General features: G+C 45.1%; 1 protein-coding gene across 6 annotated transcripts in view; it reads left to right on the top strand.

Moving 5' to 3' along the window:
• Positions 1-17,283, top strand: part of EXTL3 (exostosin like glycosyltransferase 3) — a 226,817-nt gene that overhangs the window by 165,610 nt on the left and 43,924 nt on the right. The window lies entirely within an intron of this gene.

Raw genomic sequence — 17,283 nt, 5'->3', positions numbered from 1 at the left:
GAAGATGGCACTTAAATGCACAAACTAAATGTGGGTTTTGTGCCAGGGCAGTTCTGAATGTAATAGCACTTTAGAGGGATGAGGGCATTATGCTGCATGCAAAAAGATTCATTGATTTAATATTGATTTTAACATTTCATTTTATTATTATTTCTGACAAATCCTGCTGCATGTGTTTAAAAACCTTTAAGGTCCAGGCAGAATAAGGAGAGAGAATTGCTCAGATAATTGCAAAATAAGTTTTCACATTAGTCCTCTCCAGTGCTTGCATTTTGGGAAATTCTTGCAACAAGTCTGCTTAAGTGTTAACCCTTTCATAGCTGGGCAGTGGGGGGGTGGAAATTTTTCTCTTTTGACTTGCTAATGGGTATCATTTGTGAAAGAAAAAATGTTTTTCTCTGGATCAAACTCTTTTCTATATTATGCCTGCCATTTTTCTCTCCTTGCAAATATTATTTTATTTATTACCGATGCAGTGCTAGAGGCCTGTTCGCACTTTACAGACCATTCATTAGAGGACAGGGATCCTGGTGTGACAGATTTACAGTCTAAGGCAGTGGTCATCAAATCAGTCGACTGCGATCGACTGGTCGATCCTAGAGGATCTCCCAGTCAATCATGATCTCCGGCGGTGCAGCGTGGCTGCCGCTATAGCAGACTCCCTTCCTACCCCGGCCCCACGCCACTTGTGGAAGTGGCCAGTGCGGCCGGGGGGGACAGGGGTCTCCCTCCACGCATTGCCCCTGCCTGCAGGCGCCGCCCTGCAGCTCCCATTGGCCGGGAGAGCTGCGGGGGCAGTGCTTGCAGAGAGGGGCAGCATGCGGCACCAATTGCCACACACACACCCCCTGCAGGGGCACGTTGGCCCCTTCTGGGAGCAATGCGGGGCCGGGGTAAGCAGGGAGCCTGCCTTAGCCGCTCTGCACCCACCGGGAACCGCCGGAGGTAAGTGCTGCCTGGCGGGAGGCCGCACCCCAGTCCTGAGCCCCCTCCCAGAGCCAGCACCCCATACCCCCTTCTGCACCCTGAACCCCCTCCTGCATTCCAAGCCCCAGCCCTGACCCCCCTCCCAGAGCCTGCACCCCAATACTCTGCCCCAGCCGGAGCCCCCACCTGGACCCATACTTCCTCCTAGAGCCCACACCCCAATCCCCTGTCCTAGCCCAGAGCCCCCTCCTGCACCCAAACTCTCTCCTAGAGCTTGCACCCCTCACCCCCTCCCAAACTCCTACCCCAGCCCAGTGAAAGTGAGTGAGGGTGGGGGATGGAGCGAGCAGGACGGGGCTTTGGGGAAGGGGCGGGGCCTTGGCTAAGGGGCGGGGTAGATCCTGGGTTGCCCTTAGATTCAAAAAGTAATCTTAGGCATAAAAAGGTTGGAGACCTGTGGTAAGATGTTCATAAATCCTTTTTGAAAATGTACCTTATATACTTAGGGGCCTGAGGGCTTGTCGAGAGGAACAGTTAGGCTATGTCTACACTACGCACTTTTTAGCGACACCAGCCGTGCTGCTACTGCTGTGCCACTAAAAGGTGTGCAGCGTAGCCACTCTTTGTCAGCAGGAGAGAGCTCTCCTGCCGACAAAAGAAATTCCGCCCCCCAACGAGCGGCGGTAGCTTTGTTGGCAGGAGAGCTTCCCTGTTCACACCAGCGCTTTTCATCTATAAAACTTCTGTCATTCGGGGGCGGGGGGCTTCACATCCCTAAACAGCAAAAGTTTTACCGACGAAAGTCCAGTGTAGACAAAGCCTTAGGGCTTGGCTCCACTTGCAGGTCAGAGCGCACTAAAGCCAACCCAGTGTGCTCTAACTCACTCCCCATCCACACTGGAAAGGCATGTAGAGCGCTCTGACTCCATGGCTAGAGAGCTCCTGGTACTCCACCTCGGCGAGAGGAATAACGTCTGATGCGTCTTGGCTGAGACGCCCCAGCGTCAATATGAACGAGGTGTTGCATTACTGTGCTCTGATTGACCTCCAGAAACGTCCCATAATCCCCTTAAGTCAAGTGGCCACTCTTGTTGTTGTTTTGAACTCAGCTGTAGGAATGCGGATATGCCCTTTCAAAGCTCCGTTTCTGACAGCCGGCATGCTTATCTGCTCCAAGAAAAAGCAGGCATTACTTAGGAATGTTGCTTGCTGTCAGTGAGAGAGAGAGAGAAGGGGGAGAGGAGGGTCTGAACTTACCAGAGAGCATGCTGACACACACTCAGCACCCCAAAAACCCACTCTCCCCCTACATACACATAACACACTCCCTGTCACATTCCACCCCACCACCCACATTTGAAAAGCACGTTGCAGCCACTTGAATGCTGGGATAGTTGCCCATAATACACCGCTCCCAGTGCCGTTGCAAATGTGGCCACGCCAGTGCGCTTGCAGCTGTCAGTGTGGACAGACTGCAGCACTTTCCCTACTGCGCTCTCCGAAGGCTGGTTTAACTCAAAGTGCTCTACATCTGCAAGTGTAGCCAAGCCCTTAGTTTGCAGAGAGCTGGGGTTTGAATCTACCCCGCAGTAGCTTGCCATAGGCTGCGTGAACCTTGCTGACATTCATTAACAGTTTGTTAATGGGCTTTGATGTAGTCGTTTCAAAGAGGACTAGATCAGAGCCCATTAACAAACTGTTAAGGAGCATCAGCAGGGTCCACAGGGGCTGTCAGTTCGTGCAGGCTAATGTGGGGTAGATTCACACTCCAGCTTGCCACACATCAATTGTTCATGTACACGAGCCTTAAGTCTCATTGAAAGTCAATGGGACTCTTAATAGTGTGTAAACTTAAGTACGCGTGTAAGGCCAGGTCTACATTAAAAAGTTATGTCAACCAGCAACATCACTCGGGGTGTGAAAATCCCCCGGGTAGAATTCTTCTGTTGTCCTAGTTACCACCTCTCAAGGAGGTGGATGAGCTACAATGACAGGAGAACCCTTCTTGTCGCTGCAGTGAGTGGCTACACTGAAGCGCTACAGCTGCAGTGCTGATGCAGTGCCGCTCTAGCAGTTTCAGTATAGACATAGCCTAAGTCTTTGGAGGAGGAGGAGGCCATAAATTAGAAGAATATTTTTGAACTTCTTAGCCAGTCTGTTTCCTGACTTCATATTTAACTCACATTGGGAGTCTGTCACAGTAGTTTGCTTTATAAAATCCCCCTTCTTCTGTAGGGCTAATGAAATAAGAGCATAAACCCAGCCAGCTAGCGGGAATTGAATCTCAGACGTTAAAGGTGGAGGAGGAGGGGAGAACCGATCAAGCTGTATAGTTCATCCCTTTACAAGGGAAGAATATCCAAGAATATTGGATTTTCAGTTTATGAAGCAGCGTAGAAATTCTTTACTGCGGTCTATTGAGCATATAGCCCAGTAAATTCAGAGAACCAAGAATTGGCCTTAATTTAAATTACAGGTAGAAAATTGTGGTTTTTAAAATGTCTCTCTTCCAATGCAAGCAATTACGAGCACTGTATGACTGCTAGGAACAGAGCAATAATGCAGCTGTGCCAAAGCGATCACTGATCAAAGCACCTAAAACCAGAAGTCTATTGAAGTAAAGTAAATTACAGTGTAGTGAGACAGAAGGCAGCATGCATAGTGTATCCTGGGCTGAAAGTCTAGCCACTGATAACCTTGAACTAGAAGTCAATGGGTCAGCACATATTACTGGATGAAGGAAAGCATCCTAACACCTGTGCGCATGCAGTGCAGATAATTGGTAATGTTTGCTTCCATGTTGTGTTTTGTCACAATTGGTTGGGAGATCCTTCCCTCCCAAATGATCCCAAAATCTCACCAGTAGTGCTGCTAGAGCAGAGTAAATAATTGATGGTGAACAATTTGCTGTGATATTTTCTGCTTGCAGGAAGAAGTTGCCATGTCCTTGAATTTATTCTGTCGTTTATTTTTTTTCCTGTATGGTTTGATCACAAACAGTTCATTGAGTATTTGATACGTGGTGTTTGAGCTGTACTGCTTAGTTGTGGTTGGTCTCACAAAGTCACATGGTATAATTTGTTCCCCAGTGGAGTGTAATTTACAATCAAGAGCAAGGCTTGAAGGAGCCTCTGGGGCTCAAAATCTTTCTTGGAGAGGGAGAAGGTAAACAAAGTTAAGAAACACATTTTATTTTTAAACCTCTTCCTTTCTCTCTGAGCCATATATTCCATGCCTGAAGCAACATTCCTAGAAAAATCTGGCTACTGTGAGGTCTATAGGCTGTGTGCAGAGCTGAAATTATATTTTTACCTAGTCTCAGTCATAGAGAGTAGGGGTGTGTGCACTGTATGTTCCCATTTGGAAAGGATGTGAGCAGATCCCCATGTAATTGAAGTGTGTCCTGTGCTGGGGCTCTGGTGGGGACTTCTGAGAGATTGAGCCCTCTCGCATGTCAAAATAGTTCCCCAATCCCATGTAAAAATACCGTGTAAGAATTCTCATGTATGAGTGTAATATATGCTTCCTTCGAGCATTTGTATGAGTAGAACTGTGAATTCACAGAATTTTCATTGAAAGTGAACTTGGAGGGGTGTGAATTTGCCGATGCAAATGCGTCTAAAAATTTGATTATATTCAAACATTTTTCTGCATTGTTTTCCCAGCTCTGGATATCATGCTCTCTTTAGCATTAGACGTTATCCAGCAAATTTGTCTGATTCATTTGGCTAAAGCCTAGTTTGCAAGAGGGATTAAATCTTTCTGGCAGCCATCAGCACTGATTCAGCTCTACTGCATTAGCAATGTTGGGACCCCTAGTGTAGACAGCTCCTGTAGTTGCCACAATTTTTAACACCATGTCAGTTGCACTTAGGCACAGAGAATGCAACTGCTATTTCTCTGCTTCGGGAAAAAGGGGAAAAAATAAACATATTCAAATTAGATCTCCTTTATTGGGAGGCACGGATCATTCCTCTGACTTTAGGTAAGGAGCAGCTACTCTGTGCCATTCAGTTAACTCCTTAAACAGGGACAAGTAAATAACTTTTCTTACAGGTGGAACGAAAGCTAAGAACACAGGAGAGAGAGAGAGAGATTGATGATGAGTTAGCTTTCACCTTCTATCCATGCCCCACATTCATGGGTGTGCGCACACATCCTGAAAAGATTCCCTAATGCAAAAAAAGAATTTGTCATTAAGGACACAGTATTGCCGAGGTTGTAGAGGAGGTTCCCAACTTCCCCTTTCAGGATCTCCCCTCTCAGGGATCCCTGAATGGAAAGGAATAACATTCCCTGCTTTGCAATTCCCTGAGAGCCCTTTTCACCCAGACAAGTACAGGTTAAGGGGGAAAAAATAAACCATCTCAAAAAGACAGGCCACCCACCCAACCCTTGCAAATAGTAATAAAAACTAGGGAGTCAACCTGAACCTGAGATCTGATTCAGAGAGGTTTTTTAAGGGAACCCTGTTATGCCAAGTAGAGAACTGCCCATGGAAGGAAATGAAAACTCCCAGAACACCTCCCTCCCCTCTCCGTCTCCTCCCAATTCTGTCTGAGTGCTATTGTCCATCAACTCAGGCCTCAGACTTGCTGGGTGAGACAGGCGAAGTGTGGAACACTGGACCTTTTGTTTTCACTTGAGGCAGTAAGGCTCCACTGCACTTTGTTTCTGGCTTTGTGTCCCTGGCACTGAAGTTCCTCCCTGCTGCCACCACAGGGTAAGTTATTCTGTTATGCTGGGGGGGCACCTGAAGGGGAGAGGCCTGAAGGAAGTAGGGGCGGGGGTTGAAGGGGGGGCTCGGGGGGGGGGGGGCCTGAATGAAGGAAGGGAGTGGATTGAGGGGGCTAGGGAAGGGAGTTCAGTCTGAAGGGGTTGGGGTTCTGTAGCAGTTCTTGTATGACTAATGACCCCATTGTCACTTCACCTCTCTGGCTGGCTGGGCCTAGAACATCTCCCCTCTGTCCACTACGCAAGAGGAGGTTTTTTCCACAATAGAATTATCACATATTGCTTGATATATATATATATATAAATACTCTCTCTCTCTCTCTCTTAAGATTTGCAGTTCCATGGTGTAGAATCTTCTATTGTTAAAATAGTCAAAGAAATATTAGTGGGGGGGACCCTAAGGCCTATTGCTGTCCTTTGTTACTTCTTTGGGTTCCTTTATTTCAATGTCAAGTACTTAATTAATAACTTTCTCTTTCATTCTTAATCTTACAAGATTGTTGGAATGTTTTCAGTTGCGTTAAATCTTTGAACTGATTGGCTTATACAAGTAGAACCAACTAAACACAGTCCTCTGCTCTTGCCATACTGCTGGCCCAATTGCAGAATCATTCCCAGCCCCAAACTGAGGCTGTTCCTACCTAGTCCCTGAGGTGTGTCCTTGAGAACTGTCCCCACAGGAACATAGGCCCTAACTCCATTTTCCTTCAACTGATGACCACGATACACTGGGGATATGACCATCAGGCTACACATTCAAATGGAAAACAGCCTTCAAGCAACTATGGGTAAGATTAAAAAAAAAAATCCTGTGAGGAAATTCTTTTCATTAGACTGGACCAAGAATTTCTACTTGTAAAGGTGGTAATTGCAGGACTGTTATGATGGGAATACACACATCAGATTTAGAGCGGCACATACAAAGACATCGCCCAGATGTTACTCAAGAGAAGCAATCCACAAGTGAGACAAGTTCACATAATGATGATGATAATCCTAACCTTCCGTGCAAAAGAATTAATCTGCCCTTAAACCAATGTACTCTAGATTCTATGTTGAAAAGTGAGGTGATAAAAGTGAAGATTGTGTCTACTTTGCCTGAAGCTTGCCTTGATAAGCCTCATCTCAATAAAAGTGAAAATATTCTTCACTACTGGGAGCAACAAAGAATGAGACCTGAACTATATCAATTGGCATGCATCCGACGAAGTGAGTATTCACCCACTAAAGCTCATACTCCAATACGTCTGTTAGTCTATAAGGTGCCACAGGACTCTTTGCTGCTTTTACAGATCCAGACTAACACGGCTACCCCTCTGATGTTGTGTTTGCTGTTCTTGCTGCGCAAGTCAGTGTAGAAAGGACATTTTCTGGGCTGAAATATGACTGACAGAGTTCTGGAAGATGTTGTACTAGTGCATGCAAATAACTTGCTTACAAAATATAAATAACTTTTCTACAGTGAGAGAAATATTTATCATTGTATTCTTTTGCTAGTGTTTACACTGCAAGCATACAAGTGTGTGACATTAATCTGCAGGAAATGTATCTGAACTGGTTCAAAGTGGTTGAACTGGTTACCAGACCACCATTCTAACTTAGTGTCTGAACCAGAACCAAACTAGAGAATTAAGAAATATTGAAGAACCTGAACTGGAACTGAACCAAAATTTTGAATGGTTCAACTCTTGCTCCAGACCAGACCATCTGTGTACTCAATGCCTTGAACTGATCCTCTTTTCCTGATCACTAGAGCACCTTCACACTCTTTGGTAGCATTGTATATGAAAATTAATATAGACTGGATACTGAACAAACCAAGCAAGTGGTGTTTGCAATGTTTCAAATGTGGTCCTCCAATATTGGCACATGCTCTGGCTTGCGTAATCCAGCTCTGATCACCACATATCTTCCAGACCTCAAGCAGGTTGCAAAGGCTGTTTTCTGACCAAGAACATGGCGGAGAGGAAAATAGAGATGGACTTCAGTTCCCCTTTCTCTTCCAGTGTGCTGTTAATTCTGAAAAATTAAAAGACATGGAACACATTGGATTGAGCAGGCATTAATTAGCCTTCCGAAAAGAATGGTCACTGTTTGCTTTAGAAAGGGTGATTAGCCAGTTTTGGAGATCCCCAGGTTTTGGTGGGCTAACCCCAAAGGCCCAAATATAAATGAAAATGATGGTTAAACCTTGGAACAGCTTGCAGACAAACAGCCACTAATTCTCTAAGGCAGCAATTAAGTGATCGATTTCCCCTTTGGAAGTATACTTGAAACCAGAGGACCAGAGTTTAAGATGGGAAAGCAAAGTATGATTTGCAGCCTTCTCAGTTAAACTTTTTACCCCATTGTTTCTCAACCTGTGAATCATGACCCCCAGTCGGGGTTGTGAAAGGCAAGCAGGGAGGCCACCAGGTGTTGACAATTTTATTACAATATAAAACAAAGAATGTGTCATTCCCTCCACTCCTTGCACACCCTTATTCTCAAGTTCCGGTATTCTCTGTCAACCTCGTGAAACATACAAAATTATATAGGCTTATCGTTATCATTGATATTTTTATAGTAAATGTTAAGGGGGTCATGAAAATGTTTTACTTTGAATAAGGAATCGCCAACATGAAAAGGTAGAAAAACACTTTTACCCTAGTGTATTAACAGCCTCAAGGATCTTACCTCACCAAAGGTCATTGGAGAACCAAGCAGCCCATCTCAAAATTCCTGAAAGAGTAAAGTTGCCCCTGCTTTGTTAATCACCTTGCTGTGTTATTGAGTTTAACAGAAATCTCTGGTGGGCTCCAAATAATGTTGGTTTCAATTATTTTTTTTATTTTATTTTAATTTTGGTCATTAGAAACCTCCTTGGATTGCAGCAACTGGTTCACTGCGAGTTGACTCCTGTTGGTCTGATCTTCCATGAGGGAATACTTCAGCAATGTATCTTGAGAGGAGTACTTGGATGGCTAGAATCTTTCACCTCTTGGTTATCAATTCCAATCCAGACCAGGCCATTAGCAATAGTAATTTTCTAACCATTTGATGGCTGCTTAGTGGTCTGTATGGAAGGCTTAGATCAGTGGTTTTCAGCCTGTGGTCTGTGGACCTCTGGGGTCCACACACTATGCCTAAGATTTCCAAAGGAATCCACAGCTCCATTTGAAATTTTTAAGGGGTCTGCAAATGGAAAAAAAGATTTGAAAACTACTGGCTTAGACTCAGTCCAGTTCCCATTGACCAGGTGCCTACATTATTATTTATGTATTAAAATAGTATTAATCATGTTTGTTACAGTAGTGCTGAAAGACCAACCAAGAATGGGCCCACATTGTGCTAGGTGCTGTACAAACACAAAGTTCAGGGCAAGGACTGTCCACTAAAACTTACAATCTAAATAAACGAGACAGGCACAGGGCAGGGTGGGGCAGAACACACAAGCAGAGTAAACAATGATGGCAGCCGTAGAACCTCACGATTTTTGGAGGTGGGGGCTAGCTAGGAGGCTTCTAGAGGTTCTAACCCTATTGTTCTGGGCACCGTAGAGATAGAGTAAAAGGCAGATATGCTCTGAAGAGCTTACAGTCTACATTCTGCACCCCTCTAAAAGTTTGGTTGTGTTACCCCGTGTGGATTTTGGGCCAGGTCCATCTCTTGTCACCGGCAATATCTACAACCCTCTACTCTGTTCAGAGCCAGTTTAGCATAGCACCTTTCCATGTGCCACAGCAGTGACTGGTAGAGCCCTGCAGTGGGAAAGGAATCCTGCAGGACCTGCTGCCATAATAGCGGGAGCATGTAAAATGTACTTTGTTGCAGGCAGGATTGGGTGGGCAAAAAACACAGACTGCGGTAATCTGCGGGAAAACTCTAAATCTTTTTAAATAAAGGTTTAGATACTTAAATTTAAACAAAAGAGAGAAAGAGGTTTGATGTCTATTATGACAGGAGTTAAAGTATTTTTTTACATCGTTTAAGAAAGATTTGTTTTATTCTTTGAGTGGTAAAAATTTGTGTCTGAATTTGTTATAAAAATACATTAACAGACTTTTTGTTGTTGTTTTTTTTAGTAGCATGAGGGAACCTGTCTCATGTGGGATCTGCAGGATCTAAGGTTTTTGCGGGTGATAAGGCAAGCGGGATAAAAAGGCAAGAAACAATGCAGGGGCGAGGTATGGCGGGGTGGGACGGAAGCGGGATTAGGCCCATGTACTAATATTTTTGCAAATTACTCACCCGTTCTCTGAGATTATAGCCTGATCATAAATAGCTTTTAACACCCGTCTCTTCTTGTGAATTTCCAGCCCCCACCCTCCACCCAGGAATGATCAGCGTTGTGCAGACTGGTCCTATTCGTAGTAGAGTGGGGGCTATCCTAGTGCAAAGGCATTCTTCTTTCCCCTCTTCCTCTTGGGTTTTTGTGTGCACTTGTAGGCATTTATGAGCAATTTAGCTGCGTTCACTGTTGATGCCAGCTACTGTAGCTCTTGTCAGTGACTAATCCTTTCCCTCAGCTTTGTTAGAGAATAAGTAGCTAGCTTTGATCTGTGCACCTAGTTCCAGTGGCATAATGTCCTTTTCCCTCTGGCTCAGTGGCTGGCCTGGAAAACGTATTCAATTTAGATGCTAGTTTAAAAAGAAATAATCCCCTGACAATTTCTAATCCAGAGGCGTCACTACAACTACAAATCTATCTGCTTGGTCACATTGACCCTCGCAATGGCACTTGTTAAACAGTAGGGGAAAAGATTTCCAAACCTCTTATTCAGAGAATCCCTGGGCCAATGCTACATATTATACAGTGCAGTTGTTGTAATACTGACATTTTATACCTACAGCACAATTCTGCCACAAGGGTATTAAAGTGCTTTGCAAATTACATATAGGCAACACCACTGCCTATGTTGTACAACAAGGATGGATGCAGATTTTGGCCAAGAACAAAAGGGGTGAAACTTTACTACTTTAGCTGCCATGATGTCTTTCATGGACAGACGTCACCTAACCTTGCGGAGTGTCTCTCTACTCTGGAAAATTGCTGTAGAACTGGCCTTGTAGGGTTCCGTGTTCATCTTTCAGTGACTCCGCATCAAACATGCTTCTTTGCAGAGCTGGCATCTTACTTGTCAAACTCAACCGGGGTATGAGACGGATGTGCTCTTACTGGCTTGCACATCATCACTCGTAACGCTTACCAAAGTGAAGTGTGTTATATAGGCCAATTGAGGTGAGGAACTTAAAGTAAAATAACTCAGTCTAGGTCACAGTGAGTCAATGACAGAAGTGTTCCAGGAGTCTGATTGCACTATTAGGTCAGTTTTTTGACTGTATCACCTTTAGACTTCTTTGTAGCCTTGCATAAATACCGACATAAGGCCCTGATTCAGCAAAGTACTTAAACGCATGACTAACTTGAAGCATGTATGTAATCTCATTGAGTTTGCTGGGACTGCTCCCATGCTGAAAGTTAGATGTGTGCCTAAGTACTTTGCTCGACCAGGGCCTTAAACTGGGCTTTTGCCCTCCTGTTTTGGAAAAGCTGATCCCACCCTCTGAATGAAACTAGTTTTAATCTGTTTCTTGTTCATGTGTGAGAAATCAAAGCCCAGTAGAATGTGTGAAGAAAGAGGTTGTGTAAACATATCAGAGTACCTTTCTATTCCTTGGAGGTAGGGCAGTGATGTCAAAGGGTTATCTGAGTTTTATTCCCAGCTTTGCCACTCTCATCCTGCAAGATCTCGAGCAAGTAACTTAAAGTACAGCTTTACTCCAAAAAGTGGCTTTGTAATAACACCGTAGGCCAGAAGCCTTAATATTTCTATTAGTGTGGGATCAGGAAAGAGCCCAGCTTATGTGCCAGATCCCAGGCTGCACGAGCAGGGCTGGTAGTTGGGAAAACTAGCTTTTCGCTTGTAAACTGAGCACTTGTGGTCTAGAGTCACTCACGGAACATGGACTAGACAATGCCTTTTTTAAATCGTCATTTCGGAGTAGATCCACACTTGTGCCTCTCCTGTACCCATTTGGAAAATGGGGATAATACTCTTTCCCTACTTCTGCAGAGGTGTGGTCCTTGCTTAAATGTTTGTAAAGACCTTGAGATCATCTGATGAAAGGCAGTCTAGAAATGAGTAGCATTACTACCTTTACATTTGTCTGTTCCTTTGTTGTGTACAGCGCTACCACTGCACACTGAGAGAACACATATACATCAGATTAGTTCCTCTCAAATCCCCATTAGTTTACTGTCTTGATTTATTTTTAAAGGCTCCACAGTGGACAGGGAAGAAACAAAGCAGACACTTAATCTACCTGAGATGCAAAAGTCCAGGTGCTTGTCACTACAGGGCTTAAGGAAATGTGCAGTGAGGCATGAATGTACACTGATAATTTAACAAGCTGCACTGACGTTTTAGGGATACATCCACTGAGCATTAAGCCAAATGTCCTTCAGCGTCCCAGTGCTGCTGCCTAAAATCAGCACTTAATTCTCTTGCCTGCCATATGCTCTTTTTGGATATCTTTGCATAGACACGTATGTGTATATTACTGTAGTTTTGGTTCTCAGAAATCTGACTTGAAATTGAACGGCAGCTAACAGGATCGGTAACCCAGAGGGGAGTAATAATTGCTGAGATGGTGCAAAAGGAGTACTGGGGAGGAAGACTTCATGGCAGGTTCTTGCATATAAATCCAGACATTGTCTCACATGTGGAAGCCTAGTGTTTGTACTTAGGAAGTGGTAGCAAGTGTCGGGTCCCTGGGGAGTAATGTGCAGTCTGGCATCCAGTATTAAAGGCTCTATAGTCTTTATATTTTAAAAGCAGTCTCTGCTCTTGCGCACAATAGGTCACAATTGCTTGCTATAGAACAGGAGAGGCACTGTAGGAAATAAAACTTGAATCAGAGTGGGGGCAGAAACCGCATTGTTTACCCACTGCCGGATGTTGTACTGTTTTAGAGATTGTGTGTGTGTGTGTGTGTGTGTGTGTGTGTGTGTATGCATATTTAAACAGCTAGAGGACATTTTACACCCTTCGGTGAACATATGCAATGGAATGTGGAACAAAGGTCCAATCCGTGTGTGCATTTGCTCCATCTTTTCTCCCCTCCCTTTCCCCACTCATCTTCTCTGTCTCCTCTGCCTGCCCAGTTTTTTTTACTGCAGCCAGGTGTGGCAACACCCAAAGCATGTTCTGAGGCAGGGTGGTCTTGTGGCTAAGGCACAGGTCTGGGATGTCTGGGTTCCCCTCCCACTCTTACCACAGACGTCTGTGGGCAAGTCATTATAGACGAGGTGTGAATGATGCTTTATACATTGTGTAAAGACGCAGTCCCTGTCCAAAGGTGATTAAATATGATCCAATACAAGGAACAATGGACAACCTTCTACCGGGGTTGCCATGGCCTGGGATGGGTCTGAGGATGAGCTATCAGTCCCTGTAAAAAGAATGTTCCAAATGGCCAGCATAACACACAGCCTCTGACAACCAAACTCCTCCTACTTGCCTTCTCATGGCAGAGATGTTCCAAACAAAAAGTGGGAGGGAAAGGGAGGGTGAAAGGCAAATGCCTGATGCCTTAAAACCAGGCTGCTGAGGGCAGGTGGGGCCAGTTAGCCATGGCCGGCAAGTCACCGAGGAGAAGGAAAACTCCAATTTAAACTCTCTCGAGATGAGAGAGAATGTTTAGAGTTCTGGGCAGTGACAGTACTGTGATGGAGCTCTGGAGAGACCAACAAAAACTCCTGAGAACCAACTGAATGGCATAGGACTCCAAGAGGGGGCAAGCAGCTCCGAAGCTGCAGGTCTGGCTGGCAAGGCTTGACAAGACACCTAGATCATGGCACTAGGTGACCCACTGGATCTTTGTTCTTTTCAGCTCGCACTTCACTGGCAAGAGTAGTTAGCTCTTTTAAGGGGTGGCTAGTCCGGCCTATGTGTCACCCCACCAGGGACACTCACAAATGGTGGGAGAACTGTTCAGCCTTCGGCTGGGAGGTCATCTGTCTCAAACCTGACAGCCCCAGGCCAGTAGGATGGCCAGTGCCCGGTTATCTCCATAGAATTGGGGAGAATAGCCGAAAAGGTGAATCGCCAGACAAAAAAATTAGATTTGTGAAACAAAGGCTTAACAAATCTTTTCAAGTTGCTACTCTTTGTGCTGTCCTTACCAAGTGAAGGCATGGAGTTGGCTGAGATGATGGTGCGAAGAAACACCGATACACGCTCTGGCCTCCTGCACACGTGCTGCCTGAGAACTGGGTCCTGGTTGTAAGGTGGACTACATACGTGGTAGTGGAAAGAAAAATGGTGCAGGAGTGGTGGTTTGCAATGAACTATGTAAAACTGTTCAGGAAATCATCAGCCTGACACAGTCCATAACGGATGGCGAGAATACCGTGAGGGCCTACCTAATTGAGGAGAACCCTTTCTATGCCATGAGCATCGTGTGAACTGATAATCCTGGATCTCGATGGCCTGTCAAGGGAGATGTTAAGTCTGCACTACTGAAGATGGCATCTGGAAAAGCATCAGGACCGGACAAAGTCCTTGTGGAAATTATCAAGCCTTGAGAGAGGTTGGTGTATGCTGACTCGCAAGAGAAGAAAATCTCCCAAGAGAATGCAGAAAGACCATACGGGTGCGATATACAAACTAAAAGGTGATCTACACAACTGTTCAAAGTACTGAGGAATTAAGTTGCTATCCCACTGCATGACACTGTTAGAGTGAATCATGTGTTGTATGCAGTGATGTTGTAGCTGTGTCAATCCCAGGGTATTAGAGAGACAAAATGGGGGAGGTAATATCTGTTATTGGACCAACTTCTGTTGGTGAGAGAGACAAGCTTTCAGGTCTGGGAATGGTACTAGTGTCACTGCTAAATACAAGATTGAACAAATAATTTAGCATAAGTAATTAGCACGTATTGTAAGGGATCCTTCAAGGTGAAGTTGCATGTTAACATCCCTGTAGTCATAGGACTACAAGGGGAGCTTAAATTCATAACTTTACTAGACACTCTAAAAATCATGGTCTTAATAAAGACACTGGATTTATGGCTTATTACAACAGTGTCTTTAAGACCATGACTTTTAGTTTTTTGAGTGTCTAGCAAAGTTATGAATTTCAGCTCCCCTTGTAGTCCTGACTACAAGCATGTTAACAGGCCACTTCACCTTAGAATAGGTGCTAACTGCTTATGCTAAACTAGAGCTTTACAAACTGTGGAGTGCGCTGTCCTGGGGGGTATGTAGGAACGTTCGGGGAGGCAAGTGGTGATGCCAGGTGGCTTGGGCCAGCCCTGCACCCGGGTGCTCAGGGAGGGAGCGCCACCTCCACCCCCTGACTCACCTCAGCGAGCCCGCCAGCTTGTGGGTCAGTGTCAATGCCTCCACGCCCAGCTCTGGCTCCGCCCCCAGAGAGACCGTCACACATGCCTTCCCCCATCCTGAAAACCTCAGGGGGGAGAGACAGGTATGGGGGGGGGGCCGCAATCAAAGTTGTGACTCAAAAAGTGTGAAAACCTCTGTGATAAACTATCTGTTCCATCTTGCACTTAGCTGTGATGCCCCGAGTACCTTTCCCAGAACTGAAGAAGAGCTCTGTGTAGCTCGAAAGCTTGTCTCTCTCTCACCAACAGAAGTTGGTCCAATAGAAGAGAGAATCATAGATAGCTGTCAAATACCGGAACCCATTTTAGGAAAGAAGCAGTTGGGTTTTAGAAAAGGAAAAGAAAGCACAAGATGGTATGTTCATTGATTGACAAATAGTGGAAAAGAAGCTGGAGGGAAATCTTTTGCCTGGATGGGCCTTACTTGAGTTGGAGAGAGCATTCAATGGAGTACCTAGACAACTGCTACGATTCTCTGAGATAGTGGAGGACCTTGCCCAGATGGTGATGGCCTTGTCTGAGGATTCCATGATACAGGTATGGATGCCCCTCAGCAAAACAGAAGGTTTTGAAGTGAAGGTTGGGCTCCACTAGGGATCGGTGCTTAGTCTATTACTAGTCATAATTGTGATGGACTTCATAAGTAAGCAAATCCAAATGGAAGGTGGTACGAAGTTGATTTCTGCAGATAATATTGCACTAATGGCCACTGGGGAGGAAACTTTGGTCCACACAGCTGATGCCTGGAACAGAGAACTAACAAACTATGGCTTCAAAATGAATAAAGAGAAGACTGGAGTTATGTGGGTGACTCACTGGGAACCAAAACATTGAAGGCCAGCACCTAAATCAGCTCTCTGTGTTTAAATACTTTGGAGGTTGGTTGGTGGCAAATGGAGAAATCGACAGAGAACTGGAAATAAAGCTTTTGGGCACGCAGGAAGTCTGGCCCAAAGTAAGTGGAGTAATTTCTGATAAATGGACATCCAGGCTACTTAAGGGACAACTATACAAAACCATGGTAAGACCAGCTCTTCTGCCCAGATCAGAGACATGGGCAACCAGAGAGAGACACTTGAGAAGACTTGAAGCCATTGAAATAAGATGTTTGAGGGCAGTACGGGCGGTGACATTGCTGGGCCATGTGTGGAATGAAGTCATTAACAGTGAGACCAACATTGGTGGCATCTGAGAGAAGCTGCAAGAGAGGAGGCTGAGATGGTATTGGCATATATGAAGGATGGATGAAGGGAATCCTGTTAAGAAAGCATTTGAGACTAGAGTTTGCAAGCAGAAAACAAGAGAACAGCCAAGAAAATGGTCGACTGCATACAGGAGGACAGAGTGGATATGAAGTAAAAGTTGGACAGGCCAGCTTGGAAAAGACTGATCCAACCCCAGCCTTCTGGATAAAAGGAAAAAAGAAGACCAGGAAAGATGGACAGTCCCAAAGGCAAAGGAGAAGGAGGGAGGTTTATGTGCACTAAAAACATGATGTACGTTGCTCATTCTTTTTGATGCTGTTAGTTTGCCTTGGGAGCATTGGTTATAGTTAGGATGAAATTATATAATCCCTCCATAAAAGCCACACTTTCAAAGGGGGGAGGGACAGCTCAGTGGTTTGAGCATTGGCCTGCTAAACCCAGGGTTGTGAGCTCAATCCTTGAGGGGGCCACTTAGGGATCTGGGGCCAAATCAGTACTTGGTCCTGCTAGTGAAGGCAGGGGGCTGGACTGGATGACCTTTCAGGGTCCCTTCCAGCTCTATGAGATAGGTATATCTCCATATATTATGCCTGCATGGCATACAGGATTGGGGAGGAATTTTGGGGATAGGGGACGGAGAAGTGGAGCATGTGGGAGGTACTTGGCAAGGATACAAAAGGGATGTGAAGGGGAAAGGAACTAGCAGATGCAGGGCTCAAGCAGGAGATGAGAAGGGAGGCGCAGAGAGGTGTGTAGCACCTGGAAGTTGAGGATATGGAATCTGAATTCAATTCAAAGCCAGTGAAGGGATTTAATCACCCTGTGCTTGGTCTACTCCTCTGTAGAATGGGGCTAATAGTAGCCTCCTGGGACTATGTGGAGGTTAGTTAACATGTTAAATGCTTTGAGATCCTTGGATGGAAGATGCTTTTGTGGTGTTTGTTTCCCAGATCTGTTTGCACACTGGCTGGCAATGACTGTGGCATGACTCCCATGATAGTGTTTACCTCCTGGGCTCTGGCTCTCT

This window comes from Trachemys scripta, chromosome 3 (assembly GCF_013100865.1).
Source record: "Trachemys scripta elegans isolate TJP31775 chromosome 3, CAS_Tse_1.0, whole genome shotgun sequence".
In the NCBI taxonomy this organism is placed as follows: domain Eukaryota; kingdom Metazoa; phylum Chordata; order Testudines; family Emydidae; genus Trachemys; species Trachemys scripta.
The sequence above is the reverse complement of the archived record's forward strand: the minus strand, read 5'-3'. Positions and strand labels throughout refer to the sequence as shown.